This window comes from Zootoca vivipara, chromosome 7, assembly GCF_963506605.1.
Source record: "Zootoca vivipara chromosome 7, rZooViv1.1, whole genome shotgun sequence".
NCBI lineage: Eukaryota > Metazoa > Chordata > Lepidosauria > Squamata > Lacertidae > Zootoca > Zootoca vivipara.
The window spans coordinates 93,588,098-93,607,379 of NC_083282.1; the positions used below are offsets into that span (position 1 = coordinate 93,588,098).

Consider the following 19,282-nt stretch of genomic DNA (forward strand, 5'->3'; position numbering starts at 1 on the left):
AAAATCTGGTGATATCTGCTGTTGGGAGGGAACAGTTAGGAATTGTTACTTTGTTGTTTTTCAGTCCTGACTCTGCTCTCTGCCGTGTGCTGTGTGCAGTTTAATATCTTCTGTAGACAAGATGGCTAAGTGAGAGGCTGTAACACTCACAAAGCCAGATCTGTAAATATGCAGTAGTTAATAGAAATAAATGAGGAATGTTTTGAAACCTCTACAAATGCTTCTGCTGTTTACTGCTGATTTGGTGCTCATAAAGCCCAGTTATGAGTCCATGATTCCCGGGTGTATGCTGAAGGTGTTCCAGACGTCCTGCCCAGGCATAGGGGCCTAAGAAGACCTGGACAGATCCTGGCATTTACCCACATATGGTAGCAGGCGGATGGTTGCTGGTAGCAGGCTGATGGTTGCAGATGGCTATTGATGGTTGGATAATTGGATGTTTCTGATCCATTTCCATCTGATGCTGCACATCAGAGTTGAGCTGTGAGCTGAAGCTGTTTTTCAAGCTGCTGTTTGATTTACAGAAAAGGTATGTTGCTGGCTGCCAAGAAGACAGCAGAGACGCTTTTCCAGTTTGCCTGTTAATTGTGCTGAGTGGGGAGAGAAGTTGCTGAGAGAGTCAAGAGTATTTGGGGTGCATGAAGGGAAGTGTCTTGCTGTTAACAAAACACAGGCATGGCTTCTGCACATTCTGGCCAGATGTCTCTATCTTTTCCTCTCCTTACACCAGAGACCTATCCTACGTGGCAGGTCAAAATGAAAGCACTTTTACAAAGGGAAAAGCTTTACCATACTATAGAAGATGACCCCCCCAATGAGGATGATGATGGATGGCCAGCGTGGCATGAGGCAGACATGAGAGCCAGGGGGACAATTATTCTGAGTGTCCAGGACCAGTTGTTGGTCAATTTGGAGAACCAGCAGACTGCACGGGCTGTTTGGAATAAACTTCGAGATATGCATCTAAGACAAAATGCAGGATCCAGTGTGCTTTTCTTTAAAAAGCTGTGTAGGCTGGAATTACAGAAAGATGGTGATTTGCCCAGCCATCTAGCCCAGTTAAAACGTCTCAGACAGGATCTTGTCCAGCGAGACTTAAATATTTCAGAAGCTGTTTTTGCAATGCTTATCATAAACAGTTTGGATGAATCTTATGATGCTGTAGCTGCTCAATTGTCGTCTTTGCCCAATGACCGTCTAACAGAAGATTATGTGTCTAGCGTGCTCTTGAATGAGTGGGATCGCAGACAGACTGCTAGAGAAAGCAGGGACAAGGCTGTTGGAAATGCTTACAAGCCTTCAACAGGGGAAAGTGAAAGTGTTGCAAAAGCTCTTAAAATGCGCCGCTGTTTTTCTTGCGGAGAGGTCGGCCATTTTAAAAATCAGTGTAAAAACTCTTCAAAGAAGAAGAGCAACTTCAAAGGCAAAAGGGGAGGAGGCCGAAAACCCCAAGGGCCAGCTGCATCAAAGGCTTTGATCTCACGCAGTTCTAATCAACTCACACGTTCTGTTTTTGTTGTCGACTCAGGAGCGACAAGGCACGTGGCCAATGATAAAAATATCTTTCTTCATCTTGAGAAACAGGGAGGAGCAATTCATCAAGCGGATGGAACGACTATTAAAAGTTTGGCTCAGGGAACGGTTTCTTTGCAGAGCCTTAATGCAACAGTTAAAAATGTTATGTATGCTCCTCATTTGCAGGATAATCTCTTGAGTGTTTCTCAGCTAGACGCTCAAGGATTTAAAGTGGTGTTTGCAAACTCTCGGTGTGAAATTCTTCGAGATAACAAACTCATTCTTTATGCTAAGTGTGTTGATGGTTTATATGTATTGCCTTTTGTTACAGGTACAGCTGCTGGAGCAACTAAAGAAACTGAAAAGGCATGCTGTAATATATCAGTAGATAAGAATGAGAAATTGCATAACCATTGTATTCATGATTATCATCGTTTGTTTGGTCATTTGCATTTCCAGGCAGTAGGTAAAATGCAAAATATGGTTGAGGGCATGAAAGTTCAAAAGTGTCCTTATCATATGAAATGTGTCTCATGTGCAGAGAACAAAATTAAGCAAGCTCCCAAAGGTACAAAATCTGGGAGGGAGGTTAAGAAACCTTATGAGATTGTGCATGCAGACTTGGTTGGACCTCTAGCGCTCTCTAGAGGAAACTCATGTTATTTTTTGGTTCTGATAGATGCCTATTCTAGATATGTTTGGGTCTATATGTTACAAAAGAAGTCTGAAGCCTTCTCTAAGTTTCAAAAATTTTGTGCATGGCTCAGGAATGTTCACGATGAGCATGTACGTTGTCTTTTTACTGACAGGGGTGGAGAATTTTGTTCAGAACAGTTTGAAAACTTTACTGCTGAACAGGGCATAGAGCACATGACTGCCACGCCCAGATCTCCATGGCAGAATGGTTTATGTGAAAGAGTAAACCAGACCTTGCAACAAGGAATTAAAACTCTGTTGCATGATTCAGGCCTACCCAACCCCTTCTGGGCTGAAGCTCTATCGTGTTTCACCTATATTTACAACCGCAGATATCAATCAGCCATTGATTGCACCCCATACGAAATGCTGTTCAAAAGGAAACCGTTTGTAAAACATTTAAAAATTTTCGGTTCTGAAGTTTGGGTGCACACTCTGCAAGGTGACAAACTGAGCAAATCTGGTCAACATGGCATTTTTCTAGGTTATGAAAAAGGTTCCTATCGTGTGCTGATGACAGACACAAACACAATTAGGCTGACCAGAAGCATGGATTGTAATCCAAAATGGGACAAAGTTGGCATTTTTCAATGTCATCCCATTTCAGATGATGAGGTGGTGAAACCAATTAACAAAGAGGCAAACCCTGTAACTGATGCTGATGGTAGCACAGATTCTGACACTGATACAGATGATCAGAATGAAAAGACCTCTCTTAAGATATCAGATGGGTCTGACACTGATCTAGAGGTAGAATCTTTGCCAGATACAGGTCACCATTCTCCCAAGGAGGAGGAACCAGACCCAGAGGATCCCAGAGTATTGCGTAGATCTGAGAGAACTACCAAGGGACAAGCACCTAAACGATTTTCTAAAGAATTTGCTAAAGCTGCTATTTCAGATATGGCTACCACTAGGAACCCAAACTCAGTTTTTGAACCAACTAACTACAAAGAGGTTCAAAATTTACCTGAAAAAGATGCTGAACCTTGGCTTAATGCCATGAAAGCTGAATTGAATTCCCTAAAGCAAAATGACACGTGGGAATTGGTTCCAGCAGAACCAGGCATGAAACTTGTAGACAGCAGGTGGATTTACAAAACCAAGACTGATCAGACTGGTAAAGTGGTCAGATATAAAGCCAGATTAGTTGCACGTGGTTTTTCTCAAGTTCCTGATCAGGACTATCATGAGACATATTCACCGACAGTCAAATTTGAGACAGTTAGGCTGTTGATGAAAATTGCTGCAGAAGAGGGCATGACCATATCTCATCATGACGTAAATACTGCGTTTTTGTACGGAATTCTCAACGAGAGTATTTACATGTCACCGCCAGATGGAGTGCAGATAAAAAAGGGAATGGTGTGTAAATTAAAAAAATCCCTGTATGGTCTAAAACAAAGCGCTCGATGCTGGCACACTAAGCTGACAGACGTGCTGTTTTCCTTAGGTTTCCAGCAAGGAAAGGCTGATTCTTGTGTTTTTGTTAAAGAATCTAACCAGCACAAATTGTACTGCATTTGTTTTGTGGATGATATTTTGTTTTTCTGGAAGGATGCAAATATTTACAAAACCACTCTTGCAAAACTGCAAAAGCATTTTGATATGAAAGACCTAGGGGAAGTCAGCAATTATCTCTCACTGGAAGTAGAGAGAAATAAGCAAGGTGATGTTTTGCTGCATCAATCACGTAAGATCAATGATGTGATTGAAAAATTAAATCTGACAGATGCCAATTCTGTAGACACCCCCATGGTCACAGGGTACCAACATGATACTAATGCTAATGTTTTTCCTGACACTACATTGTTCAGAAGTGTGTTGGGTAAACTTAGTTTTATAGCAAGGTGCACAAGACCAGACATTGCTGTTAGCGTAAATTTGCTCAGCAGATATGTAAATCAACCTACAGTGCAAGACTGGAAGGCACTGAAACGCATAGTTAGGTATTTAAAAGGCACTATGCATTACAGGTTGAAGCTTACTAGCCAAAAATCTGGAGGTCTTGAGATCTATGCCGATGCCAGTTTTGGTAGTGATACAACTGATGGCAAGAGCACCTCAGGTGTGTGTTATTTGTACAATCAGTGCCTATTTGATTGGTCTTGTAAGAAACAGGCAACAATAAGCATGAGTTCATGTGAAGCAGAACTCAACGCTTTAAATTTTTCCCTCATGAATGTAGAGTGGTTGTTGCAACTATGTGAGGATATGAGAGTAAAAATTTGTTGTCCAGTTCAAGTTTATCAGGACAACAAAGCCTGCATAGAACTAATCCATTCAGAAGGGTGCAAGCAAAGAACAAAACATTTGCTAATCAAATTGCACCGTGCCAGAGAATGCATTCAGAAAGGAGTTGTAAAAGTCTCATATATGCCAGGGAAAGAAATACCTGCTGATGCTTTGACTAAAGCTGTTAATAAGGAACAACTTGGTATATATGTAAAGAAATTGCTTTTGTGCTAGATTTTCATAATGGTCAGAATGAAAAGGGGGAGGTTGTGAGCATTTTCACCCCTCCCATTCTGAAAATCTGGTGATATCTGCTGTTGGGAGGGAACAGTTAGGAATTGTTACTTTGTTGTTTTTCAGTCCTGACTCTGCTCTCTGCCGTGTGCTGTGTGCAGTTTAATATCTTCTGTAGACAAGATGGCTAAGTGAGAGGCTGTAACACTCACAAAGCCAGATCTGTAAATATGCAGTAGTTAATAGAAATAAATGAGGAATGTTTTGAAACCTCTACAAATGCTTCTGCTGTTTACTGCTGATTTGGTGCTCATAAAGCCCAGTTATGAGTCCATGATTCCCGGGTGTATGCTGAAGGTGTTCCAGACGTCCTGCCCAGGCATAGGGGCCTAAGAAGACCTGGACAGATCCTGGCATTTACCCACAGGATATACATTGCCCTTTATGCACAGAGAGCCTGAGTGTCATCCCCCCCACTGGAACAGTTTGCTGTGGTTGTAGCCAGCAAAAGGCCCACCAAGTGTGTCAGGCGGTGTCCGTGCATTTGAGACGGAAAGGACACGGGCATGGGCAAAGGGAAGCACGGTGCCGGGACTGGTTCTTCAAGACCTGCTCCTCTGCCCTCCCTCTCCTTCAAACATGGCCTCCAAGCCCAAAGGAGCAGGAGAGGAATCGTCCCACCCTAGGGATGGTGCACCCTCTCCCACTGATCCCTGGGGCTTGGTGGGTGAACCAAGCAGAAAACTTCCCCTTCCTCAGAACATGCCTTCAGAAAAGAAAAAAGGAGAGGTCTGCTCCCTCTCCAAGGCTCCCTGTTGTCAAAAGCACGTGTGGGGAGAATCTGGCCCCACTACAGCAGAGTGGCTGTGCCTTTATTTCCCCCCACAAGAATGAACAGCAGCCATTCATCTATCCAGAGTGTAACTAGCAAAACATGTGCATCAGTGTTACCTGTGACCTATGGGTTTTAAAAAAACAAAACTATGAATTTGCATAGTTGTGTGCTCCACCTTGATATCATCCATGGTGAAGGGCAGGATATAAAATTCATAAATAAGGAGTGTAGTACTTGAGAAGGGGACTAAGCCTGCACCCCAGCCATTGGGAAGCAATTCTGCCCTTTCACTGGACAGCCTTCCCCCTTCAATCAGGGGTGAAGAACCTCCCCCATACCCCATGAGCCAACACTGACAGGTGGGTGGGGCTACCCACCTGTCAATCATCTGACATGACATCAGGTGACTGGCAGGTAAGCAGTCCCAACCACCTGTCAAGGCTGACCCCCACAGGGTGGGTGAAGCAGCTTCCAGCAGGATTAAAGTCTCCACTCACCAGCTGATGAGAGGAGGGTTCAATTCTGCTGGGTCTACTTCACTTGCATGTTCCCCACAGGAAAAGAGCTGGTGCAGTAAGACTCAGCAAGACTGCACCCTACTCCCGGCCCATCAGCTGACACCACCCAATGTTGGTCAGGTGTATATGGCTTGGAGGAAATGGCCTCATGGTACCTCTGAGTACCCCTGGGTTCTGTTTCTTGGTCACCCTGGAATGTTGGGAAGTGGATTTTATTTATATGATGATGATGATGATACTGAGCATTTATATGGTGTTTTCCAGTTTCCAAAGCAGTTCACATGCATTATCCAGCAATGTTTACTTCATCTCTGAGGTGAGCAGATATCATTTGTGTATTACAGATACTGTAGTGGGTTGACACTGCGAGGTCCAAATTGGATGTGAAACTAAGGCTGTAATCTTGTACCCACCTCCCCTTGGGAGTGAGCCCCACTGTACCTAATGGGAATTAATTCTGAGTGTACATGCATAGGTTTGTGCTGTAACTGTGTATTAATAATAATAATAATAATAATAATAATAATAATAATAATAATAGCAGATGTGATGAGATTTCCATGTGGAAGGAAGATTTAACCCTCCCCTCCATTGCACTGCCACTGATCCAGATGAGGAAAAGGGTGGTCGGACTTTTCCTAAAAATAGGCCAAGGCAACATATAGTGTTGAAAACTTCAAAATTAAGTTATTCGTGCCCCTGACAGTGGTCTGATTTTTAAAGAAAAAGGGATGGGAAAACTGAAAATTGGTGAATCAGCAGTCATGCGTAAGATCTGATTATTTAGAAAACTATTCTAAAACCACATGAGGGATGAGGGGTGGGATGTGAGTCCAATAATGCTGTGATAATATATTCCAACCTCTTCTGTAAGGTACTCATTTTATTGTTGTTGTTGTTTAAAAAAACAAATTAACAAGGACAGGACAGCACAAAGTAGCACTAAACTGAGGGACAGTGAGCAGCCCCAAGAAATATTTCATCTAAGCAGTAACAACCACCTCTTCTCCAAGTTATCAAGCATTAAACACAGTCTTGTGAGCATGTCTAGAAGATACTGAGCCACATTTAACCATGGCATAACTACTTCAGTCCACAGAAAAGTGCATTCAAAAAAGGGGAAATTCTTTCGACTCCAAGCGCTAGGGGCTGCTACACCAGCCAATATTGCACCTAGAAGCCCGATGGTATCACCAATGAAGCCCAATGGCCATACCCAAAGACCACACAAAAAGACAAAGAATGCTACCTGCTTTTACACTATACAAATCACATGCAGCAAAAGCCTTTCTGACAGGTTGGCTAATGTGTGCTGCTCTTCACAGCAAGCCCTACTCTCATCATTATCCATTGCATGAAACTGTACCCCTCTTGGGTGTAACAGAAGAGAATCTGCTCAGGAACACTGTACCAGCTAAGACATTAAAATATAAGAAATGGAGCTGGAAGCATTACTTGATTAATCAATTATAATACATTAGCTGCAGATGTATTTTAATCAGAACTGTCAGTCCTGAAAGAATGTTCAGTGCTGATAGTCTAGTTGGGGGGGGCATACAAGCCATGCATTAAAAGGATTTTGAAAACAATACATGATATGCCTTTTATTTATTGTAAAGGAATAATCACCTTCATTGAATAATATGCTCAAAATGCCACCTACATTGAGACAGAGGTAATTGTTGTAATCAGCTTAACATTAACGGTTGATTAATTACTTAAAAACATTATAAAGAAATTTGACTAACACCTCTTGATCCTGAACACTTTTACTTGAGAAAGAGACATATTCATTGTGACTCAACTTATTTCCAAATTGTACTTACAGGGCATTTCTATACATGTCTACTCAGAAGTAATTCCTATTTTACTCCCGGGTAAATATATATACAGGAGTCCACCCTTTCTAAATGAATGAGCTCAAGGGTGAGATGTATGAGAACTCCCAACTGGTGGACTGACTCAACATGTTATAGATACAAAAGCATGATCATTTTCCCCCCTGAAATATGAGGGGGAAATACAAATATATAGATTTCATATGGGCATACTTGATATTTGCTAGATTCCTTATCATCCTCAATTCCTGTCCTTTTCCGGATCAGAAAGAGACAGATACTTAAACATGAAAAGTATTCCACATGTCACTGCTCAAAGCAAAAAAAGGAGCAAATTCTACAGAAGAAAGGTTTCCAAATTTCTGCCTCCAGGCATATTTAAATAGAACACTGCTTTGGGGGGGGGACACAGGGCTACCAGCCATGCCAGGGGAAACTGCTGTCAGACAGGCTTTCATAACTGCCCTTCCTGAAGCTGGAAGGCTTTGCTTAGCCTTCAGCAGGAGAGAACTGGCACCCAGTTCCAAAGTCCATTAGAGCCAAGAAATATGGATTCATTTTATTTGAATTGCTAACCTGTTCACACCCCTCAAGTCAGGACAGATTAAAACATTTAAAAATGGTTGAAAAGCAGGCAAATTATCCACACTCATTAGTATTAAACAAAAAGATGGCACAATACAACCCAAATTGGCTCAGGTTTTGACATGCCACATGGGGAAGGAAATCCCCACAGACAGTAGGCAGCGACTCAAAATACCTCTTTATATGCCTTCCTGTACAAACTTGGTTCTCAAGAGGGAATAATCAAGTGTGTATTTGGGGGGGGGGTCTAAAAATTGTGGAGCTATCAATATAATCCTCGGAGTTACACACCCAGATGCCATGAAAATCCATCTAGGTCTAGGACTAGCCAAGGCTCAAGTTCCTGCTCTGCCATGGGCTCAACAGTATCAGTCTCAACAGAAAAACGGGAGCACAATCAGAGGAGGGAGCTCACTAGTTTTTTGCCCTGGGGGGAACCCCATAAGGGGCACCATTGGGGGGTGTACACAAATGTGTGTGGGGGGGTGCCAAACTGCATCTTTGACCCAGGTGAAATAAAGCTTAGTTTCGGCCCTGACAAAGAATATGAAATCTCAATCTGGGCACTAAAAAACAAAAAGTCTTCTAACTAGAAATGACATGTCCTGGAGGAAACAAGTGAATTGGAAAACTTTGCACACTTTGCTGGATAAAACTTTGCACACTTTGGTGGTGACTATCTGAGTGATAAAACATGAACAGTATTTGCACTGTAGATGAGGGACTTGTTGAACTTAAATAGGCACTGGATTCAATACAGTATTACGGAGGAAAGGATCCAATGAAAACTACCAAGATTCATTTAAAGCAGAAGAGGAAAATAGGCATTTGACAGCTACCACCTACCCTACCTTAATGGAAATGTTCCCTGTCATCCCAAGTCCAAACTCTCCCCTTTGCCCAACCGATACCCTGCCAACAGTTCACTGTCTGTTCCACCAAATATTAAGGGAAGTGACAATACTGCCAAGAAACTATTAGCATGTGACGCCTGTTCCATTGTTCCTCCACCCAGCTGGGGAGAAAAAACACAGGAAGTAAATAGCAGACCTGAGAAAGGGTTTGCAAAAACAGAGCCAGAAATATTTCCCATTAAGAAAAGTACTGTTAGCAACACAACATCAAGGCACCAGGCTTGCTTTTGAAAAGCCTTCACCTTACCCTTAGAGGTCTGGCTGGGGACTTTTCGCCTTCCTTTTCTGCACCAACCCTTCTCTCCCACCCCCTCCCCACCCCACCCCCCAAGCTCAAGCAGGCAAATCTTGACGGAGTGTTTGCAACGAGCTGGTGCCCGGAGGTTGCTGCCTGAAGCAGGGATTGACCCATAAAGCCCAGCTTTACCTCCGGGGAGAAATCTATTTCCAGTCCAATCCACCCACCCCCACCCAAAAGGGGAGGAAGAGCTGGAGGAGGAGGAGCGCCATGGCAGAGGCAGAGGCAGAGGCAGAGGCAGAGGCAGAGAGAGAGAGAGAGAGAGAGAGAGAGAGAGAGAGAGAGAGAGATACCCCCGCCCCTCCTACTCTCCAGGTGCAAAGGAGATGATGGAGGGAAGGCTAGGAAGGAAGGGGGGGTGTCTCTCCCTGCGCCTAGGGTGGGAAAGTGAAAATCGATGCTGGAGAGAAGGAGAAGCAGCTCCCTGGGCGAATTGATGGGTCTGGAGCTCCCCATTGATCTGCCTTCGCCGCCGCCTCTCCCCACTTTCTTCTTTCTGCGCTTTTGTGCTCTTCCGGGGAGGGGAAGATGCAGGCGAGGGAAGGGAAAGGAGGAGAAGGGAAGGACGCGCTAACCTTAACCTTTCTCCAGGCATCGGGCTCATTAGAGACGCTAAGGAGAGGCCGCTCGGGGGGGGGGGGCTGTCTCTAGGTGCTGAAGAGGGGAAGACGAGGCCGAGGCGGTTCGGTTCAGGTAGCTGTCTGGGAATGAGGGTCGGTAGGTAGAGGAGTCGTGGGGGCCAGTCTGGAATCAGAACGCACGAGGGAGTTTTCAAAAACGGCAAGATTCCGCCCCTCCTCCCTCGAGCCAACGGGACCCCGGCCCGCCGGCCCCGATCCACGCATTACCAGCCTCACAACTCCTAGCGCCGCGTCTGACTCCCCTGCTGCTGCGCGCAGATTCCGCGCGAGGCCACCCACCCGCGCCCCTCACCCCGGACAAAACGCCAGCAAACTGTCAGGCAAGCTCTGCCCGACACGCAGCACTTTGTAACTACTTTTCACACGCGCCCACAAATCCAGCGCCCTGCTCTTGCGCGCACAAGAAGGCGAAATGCGGTGTTACTACAAACTCATTCACTTCACAGCTGCCTACGTTCCAGTGGGACAGGTCACAGGAGTGCGTCTACAAAGGGAACTCTCCAGCAACTGTTGTAGCACTCGTCGGATAAGTTCACGAGTGTGCCTCCACACATGCACACACCTCACTCCCACCCTGTAAAGTCCTCGCAACTTCCTTCCTGGAGACGGGCCCCAGGCCGTCCTCCATTGTATCTACAAGTACACGGAGCAGCCACCCAGCCGCCCACCACCAGGTCCTCCTCCCCTGCTCTCCTCCGTGTACACACAGAGCCCAAGCAACCTGTCAACAATCGCAGGGCGCGCGGCTGCTCCTCCACGAGTTCAGTCCGGCATTCACACGCCCCCTGTCCTCTTCCGCCTCCACGCACCTCCCATCTCTCTCTCCCCCCCCGCCCTGCCAGGCATCGCTGAACACTCTTCTTCCACCTCTTGCCGTTGACCCCCCCCCCCACGGATCCCCCCCCGTGCATTCCAAGCGCAGAGTGTATGCGGCCCGTTGGCTAACTCCAAACGGACACCCCCCCTCCCCGTTCCTTGAGCGCGCTTCTCTCTCCGCGTCCCCACCCCGCAGTCGCTGCTCTTCCTCCACTCCCCCATCCGAGGATCCCGAGGAATTCCTATAGTGGCAAGCAAACAAAAGCGCACCCCTCCAATAAAGGACGCGCCCCTCGAGTCGCAGGCTGCTCAGCGCTCCCCTCCAATAAACTTGCCTCCGCCCCTTCCGTGCCCACACGCCCCCCTCCCCACCCCCACGCGTGGCCGCCCCCTGGAAAAGGCGCCCGGGAGTGTAAAGCGCTTTGGCTGCCGGAAAGTGAAACAAGAAAGCGAGCGCGGCGAGGACACCCCGTCGCCGCTCCGCAGCCGCCGCCCCCCATCCCTCCCCGAGCGGCCACCTCTCGGGGTCTTCCACCCGCACGCCCAATTCGCCGGCACACCCCCCGTGGACGCCAGGGCTTTCCGGACGCTCCTCCTCGGGCACGCACACCTTCCTCTCTCTCTCTGCACGCCCCCAGTGCCAGGCTAGTCTGGGTTCAACTCGACCACCACCCCCTCCCGGGGTGGGGGAATGGTTGGCTGGCCCCAAGACCCACAAGTTGCCCCCCCCCAAGACCCGCTGCTTTTGCTCGTAGCAGGGCGCACGGAGCGCGGCGCGTCCGGGGACGCACGGCCCTCTCCTCCCGTTCCCTGTGGCCGGGGCGGCCCGTCTCCTGTCGCCGCTCTTGCCCGGCCCCAGCCATCGCCTACCTGCTGCGGGGCCGCTGCGGCGCCTGGGGCCCGCCGCCGGCCTGCGCCAGCCCTGGCCGAGAGAGAAGGGGGCGCTCCGGGGAAGGCTGACAGCCAGCTGCTGCCCGAGGAGGAGCGCCCCGCCGGGAGGGGAGCGGAGAGGAGAGAGGAGGGCTGGCACTGCGGAGCGCGTCACTCCCGGATCGGGGGGAGGGGGGAGCGAGAGAGAGAGACGGGGAAGAGAGGACTGGGGGAGGGGGGACACAGGCAGCCTGAGCCTCCTACACGCATCCCGGGAGGGGGGGTGGACCAGGAGGCGGAGGAGGCGGCGCACGCCCTGTCGGAGACACATATGCACACACACCGTGCGCGCAAGGAGGCGAAAGCCAGAGGGAGACGCTGTGTTGTGCCGCCGGAGGGTGGAGAGAAAGAAACGGGGGGAAACGCACGAGGAGAGGAGAGGAGGAGGCAGAGAGGGAGGGAGAGGAGCCCGTCCATTTTCTAAAGAGCGGCCTGGACTCCTTGCCGGGAAGGATGATGGAAGACAGGTACCAGGCATCCTGCAGGAAGGGCAGGGCTATATGCGTCCTGCAAGCGCTCCTGGCAGGTTATTCACACGGGGCACTCACGCAGACACACACCACTCACGCAGACACACACCTAGCCACGTTCAAGTTCTTGCTTACTTGGGAGCAAGTCTCATTGGGATTCATAGGCCAGCCCAAGGCAGTTTGGTGCCTGCAGCAAGGAAATCCAAATAGCATTACTCAACAAGGGGACACAATCCACCATGCAAAGCAGAGAATGACAGCTCTCATTATTTCAGCAAGAGCTTCCAGATGAATTATGTTCCATGGGACCAGACCTTTTGCCACATGTGTGTTGAATGTGTTTCTCTGCTTTGACATGTTAAGATGTGTGGTAGTTGTTTGCTTAAGGCTGGCTGCTGATAACTGCATAGGTATTTGAATGTCTAAGCTAGGGGAAGCCACTGAAGGGCATGACCCGTGGCCTCTCCTGGCCTAAACTCAACACTATTTGTTTCAAATAAATTACTTTAATATTATTCAATAGGACTTGCAGCTTGCCTCCAATCAGAGGGATGAAGCACCTTCTTTGTAAAGAAAGTTGAAACTAGAGCAGTTTGAAGTGGAATTCAAAATCTACATTAAACTGTAAAGTTGTTATTTGGTTTCCATGCCTCCCAACAACTTTTTGTTTGGGGATCTAGAAGAAAATGTTTGGATTCTGCTTCTCCCGCCAATTTCCCCTGGGAAAATCCACTTTTTACTGCTAAATCAAAACAAATGTCAACTGGGTGGAAAGCAACAAGGCAAACTGAACACCTCTTGGACCCCTGCTTTCTAGGCAGGGGACAAGCAAAGCATGGACAAGCCCTTTGAACCAGCAGGAAAACCAGTTTGTTTGCTGAATGTATCCAAATGCCACAGACATGAGGAGAGATGCAAACCTGTTTCAGATTGTACTGGAAGCAAATGTTAATGGAGGCGAACTCTTAACATGCAGTTCCATGGCACGGACTTCTCTCTCATCCTCAACCTATCCACATCAAAGTTCAATTCATCTCAGAAAGCTGCTAAATACTGAAGAAGAGTTGGCCATTAAGGCTAGAAAATTCTAACTTCAGTGAGAAGAGCAAGAAAGTAACTCTGTGATGAAGACATTTCCATGTGTGCCTAAGACTGGGAGCAAATCAGTGCTCTGTTGCTGGAGTGGGGAGGGCCCATGCTAACAAATTCAAATTACAAGGGTTTAGACCATTGGTAGGCAAACTAGGCCCTGGGGGCCGGATCCGGCCCAATCGCCTTCTAAATCTGGCCCACGGACAGTCCGGGAATCAGCGTGCTTTTACATGAGTAGAATGTGTCCTTTTATTTAAAATGCATCTCTGGGATATTTGTGGGGCATAGGAATTCGTTCATATTTCCCCCCCAAAAAATATAGTCTGGCCCCCCACAAGGTCTGAGGGACAGTGGACCAGCCCTCTGCTGAAAAAGTTTGCTGATCCCTGGTTTAGACAATAGAATTTTTAGAAAGAACTTTGTTAGTTTTAGAAAGAACATTGTTAGTTTTTAAACAGAGGCTGCATGTCCACCTATCAGAGATACTGTAGCAGTATATTTCCTCCACTAGCATGGGGCTGGACTAAATGACCTTTGAGTTACCATCTAATTGTAAATATTGTCTTCGTTTTGTTAGTAAAGAGAGCCACTGGTTTCCATGCAGAAGGTACCAGATTCAGTCCCCAAATTCTGTACTTAAAAAGGGCTGGTCCAGAAAAGGACCCTTTTCTGTCTATGGAGAGAGGCACCATGTATTAGCTTATATTATGCTAATGCTAGAAGCCTCCAAGCCAAGATGGTGCATGATTTTAAAGCAAAGAATATATAGAATAGGATTAGGCATAATGGAAAGCTATTGGAATGGAGAGAATCAGGGGGGACACAGTTAACTCTAAATACAAACTCTACCTGTAGACACGATGGCTATGTTTTGCCCCTGCTATCAGTGACAGTATGCCTCTAAATACCAGTTGTTGGGAATCATGCCTCTAAATACCAGTTGTTGGGAATCACAAATGAGAAGAGTGCTGTTGTGCTTAGGTCTTGCTTTTGGGCTTCCCACTGAAATCTGGTTGGTCACTGTGAGAATAGGATGCTAGACTAGATGGGCCATTGGCCTGATCCAAAAGGCTCTTCTTCCATTCTTCCATTATTATGAACGTTCACTTCAGAAAATGGAAGTCTTGTTCAAATGAGAACAAGCAGGAACACAAGCTTTGATTAAATAAATTCAAGAGATGAAAATAAAAGTAGTCAAGGAGCACATTGCTAAAAACATGAAGACCAACTACCCCCCAAAAATCTTTAAATATATTCAAACAGAACATTAGCTAGAGAGGCCGTTGGAGCTTTGGATGGCAAAGGTGTGCTAAAGGAGGAAAAGGAGATTGCAGTTGAATGAATTATTTGCATCTGTTCTCACAGCAGTAGATATAAGACAAATCCCTGTGCTTGAGCTAACTTTCTCAGAAAGGGAGCTTGTGGAACTAAGGAAAACAGCAGAAACAAGAGACAAAGTTTTAGACCTTATCAACAACTTAAAAGTGAGCAACTGACTTGGAGGAATGAGTTCTCTGCAGGGCCATACATGCATGGAAAAAGGGGAGACAGACAATTACAAGCTATAAGTTTAGCTGAAGTAGAAGGAACCAGGGTGCAGTTGTCCACAATGTTGCTTTGGGAATATGAAGCAGAGGCAGCACTTTTGCCACCTGCTGTAGTGGTCACTAAACCCATACTGTGTTCTGCATATACACTTGTAAATAAAATACATTACAGCGATTCATACATATGTGGCGTTCTCTCATCCCAAGAAAGTTCAACATTGCCGCACTGCCCCTAAACGTCTCAAGGGGTGTGTGACCTCCTTTCCACATTTAGGACCCAAAAGGATCATAGTGAGTTGTGCTGGACTGAAAGAGAAAGGGTTCCCGGGGGGGGGGGGTTGAGAGCATGGGTCTTAGAGGACATGTGTTGGGAAAAGACTGGAGAAGCTGCCTATGGGTGGTGGCGCTGGGATTAGGGAGAGTCTAGTTGCAGTGGATAAGTGGGTCAAATGAGGCTAAGGTGGTTCAGGAAAATAATAGCCATGGGTGGGAGGAGGACCATGAGAACTAGCAACCACATACATTCGGAGGAAGAAGGACAAACAGCCAAGGGAGACAAAGCATGATTTATCAAGTAATCCTTCATAAAATACTGGCAGAGCAGGGGTACTGGCACATCTCCCAAAAGTGGGAGAACACATTTCAGCTGCCACTGCAGAAGCGGTAAGTCATCCCATCAACGGTCCTATTGACACTTTTTTTAAAAAATTAACCAACCTTTCTCTCTGTGGCCACTTGTCTTTGTGGTTCCTGTGCTGACCCCCCAGCAAAGGAACTGTCACTCAGAGACATAAAAACTACTGCCAACCGAGGCAAGAATTCAAAGTTCAATCCACCAAATTATTCATCTGCAAAACAACAGAGCCCTGCTTGGTGTGACCTAAGAGGCAATTCCTCCCAAAAAAAACCTGGGTCTTAAAGGAGAAGTGAGTAAAGGTAAAGCAGCCTGATGAACAGAGAGCAAGAGCACCAATGTTGGGGAAAGACACAGAGATAGGAAAAGGCATTGGAGGCAAAGCGGCTGATGAGAAGTGAGCTCTTGAGGAAGGACAAGGGGAGGAGGTGGCATGAGCAAAGCAGGGGGAAGGGGGAGATGGGTTTATCTGAGGAATTGGATACACATCTCCCTGCCATGTATCCACTGACCTGTCATTTCCTGACAAATCTCAGCACAGGTTTTTACAAGCACCCTGCTGCCGTCTTGCATGGATGCTTACCCCCATCTACGTAAGGAAGGCCAAGCAGTTGCCAATACCCACAATTATACCCCTTGTTTGAACAGTGCAGTTTATGGGACCAAAAGTCTTACTCTTTTGAGAATCATTGCCCTGTGGTAATGGGATCCTGGAGGGCTTTTTTTGTTTTGTTGCACAGTTGCATGAACTGATGCGAGGCATAAAAAGTCCAACACAGTTACATTTAAATTTGGAAGAGGAGATTTCTAAAAAAAAAATGAGAGGATTAGTTAAAGGTAACTTGAAAAGAAAAGTCAGACCTGTTATATCCTTTCAGGAAGCTTGGAGGTTAAATGAACCTTGTTGAATAAATAAAATATATAACACAGATTAGAAAGGCTACAAACAAGCCAACAAGGATGCCAGTGTGGTTATATAGCACAGGCAAGGAAGCTGTAAAATCCAAGAAAGCTTCCTTTAAAAATGGAAGTCTTGCCCAAATGAGGAAAACAAAATGAACAATGGCTGCACTTCCTTCGACTAACAGTAAGCCAAGACAAAAAAAAGTAGAAGGCCAAATTTCTGAAATATATGTATTACATAGATATATAAAAAACAGTATAACAATTTGAATATATCTGTAGCAGGAAACCATTCAACGACAAAGGTGTGAAAGTGGGTGGGGAGATTTTAAAGATCATCAAATGAATTCTTCAATCAGCCTATTTATGCCATTTTTTATAATTCTCTGTTGTATGTCCTAATTTTTTTCTGGTGCTTTTACATTGATTTTGGTTTTTTATGGTATTGGGGGGGGGGCTGTTTTATGCAGCTATTTTGATTGTACACTGTTTTGGTAGAACACTGATAAAAAGTGGTACATAAATTCCAGGTCAGTCTTCCCTGTAGAAGTTGTTGCACAACTCATACCTGAACTACAGTTCTAAGGGAGGACATAACTATGGCCATGATTGAGCTGATCTGCTAAGTAGACCGGATGTACTTGGTGGCCCCCCCCCCCTCACAGCCAGGCTCTCCCCATGCAACTTTTCCATTGTCAATGTAAGCAAGCAGAAGCTCTCCAGTGAGCAACCTAGAACAAGAGTCTTGCAGTTACACATAATACTTATACTCAATGCGAAGAGTCACAACACGCCATCACAGGTGCTGATACCATATCTTGCACTTTCAGGCGAACTGCTACAAAGCTCTTACTCTCAGTTCCACTAATTGTGTACAGTATGTGTATATATCCAGATGTGGGACACAGGTGGCGCTGTGGGTTGAACCACAAAGCCTAGGGCTTGCCAATCAGAAGGTCGGCGGCTCGAATCCCCGCAGCAGGGGTGAGCTCCCGTTGCTCGGTCCCAGCTCCTGCCAACCTAGCAGTTCAAAAGCATGCAGTGCAAGTAGATAAATAGGTACCGCTCCAGCGGGAAGGTAAACAGCGTTTCCATGCGCTGCTCTGGTTCGCCAGAAGCGGCTTAGTCATGCTGTCCACATGACCCGGAAGCTGTACGCCAGCTCCCTTGGCCAGTAAAGCGAGATGAGCGCCGCAACCCCAGAGTCGTCCACAACTGGACCTAACGGTCAGGGGTCCCTTTACCTTTATCCAGATGTAGATCTAGATATAATGTTTTGTAACAACATTTGTTCAGCCTGATTTTTCCAATTTCTGTGGTGCAAAGGTTCTGCAAAAGTTAATCAAGAGCAAAAGGCAGTGGAGAAAAAAACAAAAATACAAACAATTATATGGTAGCTTCCTTTTGCAAACATGATTAAAGGAGGCCCTGGTGGTCATTACAAGAGATCTTGGGTTCCCAAGAGAGTGATTGACTCACAAAATGAGTCTGTGCTAGTCACTTGATGTCCTTGTGCCTCTGGAAAAAAGTTAATAGATACATAGCGGAATATGTTAGGCTTCACATTGTCAACCAGCTGTCCTAAGTAATGAACTTTAGAAATGTAAGCCTTGCATAAGACCAGTTAGGAGGGGAAAATATATCCCATATTTTAGGGAATGCGTTCTCACATGCAAACTTCCTCCTACATTTTTGTCTTCAAAAGTGGCCCTGCTTAAAGAAAAAGGCTCTGCTTCATATACCTTGGACTACTAACTGAGGTTTAAAAAGTGGCAAAGAGAAGCAAGGCCTTCCCAATGCCCCCTTGTGGAATTTGCTACCTAAGGAAGCCCACCCAGACTCCTAGAAAAGACTGATAAAAACTGAAATGCCTAGTCAACTAGTTAGCTATACTGATTAAAATATTCTGATAGACTAAAAAGTGTCCCCAATTAACTGGGCAGCAAATGTTAACTTATCAATAACCATTTTAATACAATGATCTGGATGACAGTTTCCATTGCAGAAGAGTTACGTTCTCCTATGTGCGAAAAGAGGGAGTCCCTCTTCTAAAAAGATACTGCTGAGTACTAGAGTACCATCTACACTCCTGAAGATGGTTCAGAGATTGCAGCTAGTGCATAACACAGGAGTCAAGAAGAAGAAGGAGGACCTGATGGACCTGAAATTACATAACATCTATTCTCAAACACTTGCATTGGCTGCCTACTTGCTACTGAGCACAATTTAAGGTTTTGGTTCTGACATACAAAGCCCTGGATGGTTTGGAGTTATGACCGCAAGGATTGCCACTCCCAATGTTGTCCATTCCGACAACTTGAGGTCTCATTTGCACATTCATGCAGATTTAGGCTGCAATCCTATACTCATTTACTTGGGGCTTACTTCTGAGTAGACATGTATATGACTGCACTACCAAACAGTCAACTAAGACATAACGTGCTTATTTTCCTCAAGCCTCTGGGTGGAAAAGTGGATGCTGATTCATTGTTCTGGAATTTAGCTGTCACTAAATGGCCTTATTGTTGTTTACTCTTGTTATTTAAATTAATAGGTTACAGGTAGGTAGCCCTGTTGGTCT

General features: G+C 46.0%; 1 protein-coding gene across 8 annotated transcripts in view; it reads right to left on the reverse strand.

The window, feature by feature from the left end:
* NOL4L (nucleolar protein 4 like) overlaps positions 1-19,282 on the reverse strand; it is a 131,232-nt gene that overhangs the window by 49,281 nt on the left and 62,669 nt on the right. Inside the window, exon 1 of one of the 8 annotated variants that reach the window (XM_035121756.2) lies at positions 11,996-12,123. The exons of 5 other annotated variants lie outside the window; for them this stretch is intronic. The gene's annotated coding sequence lies outside the window, so the exon portion shown is untranslated. Of the gene's footprint in view, positions 1-10,243; positions 11,143-11,995; positions 12,124-19,282 lie in introns of those variants that run through there. 2 more of the 8 variants (XM_060277399.1, XM_060277398.1) reach the window with 2 other exon arrangements.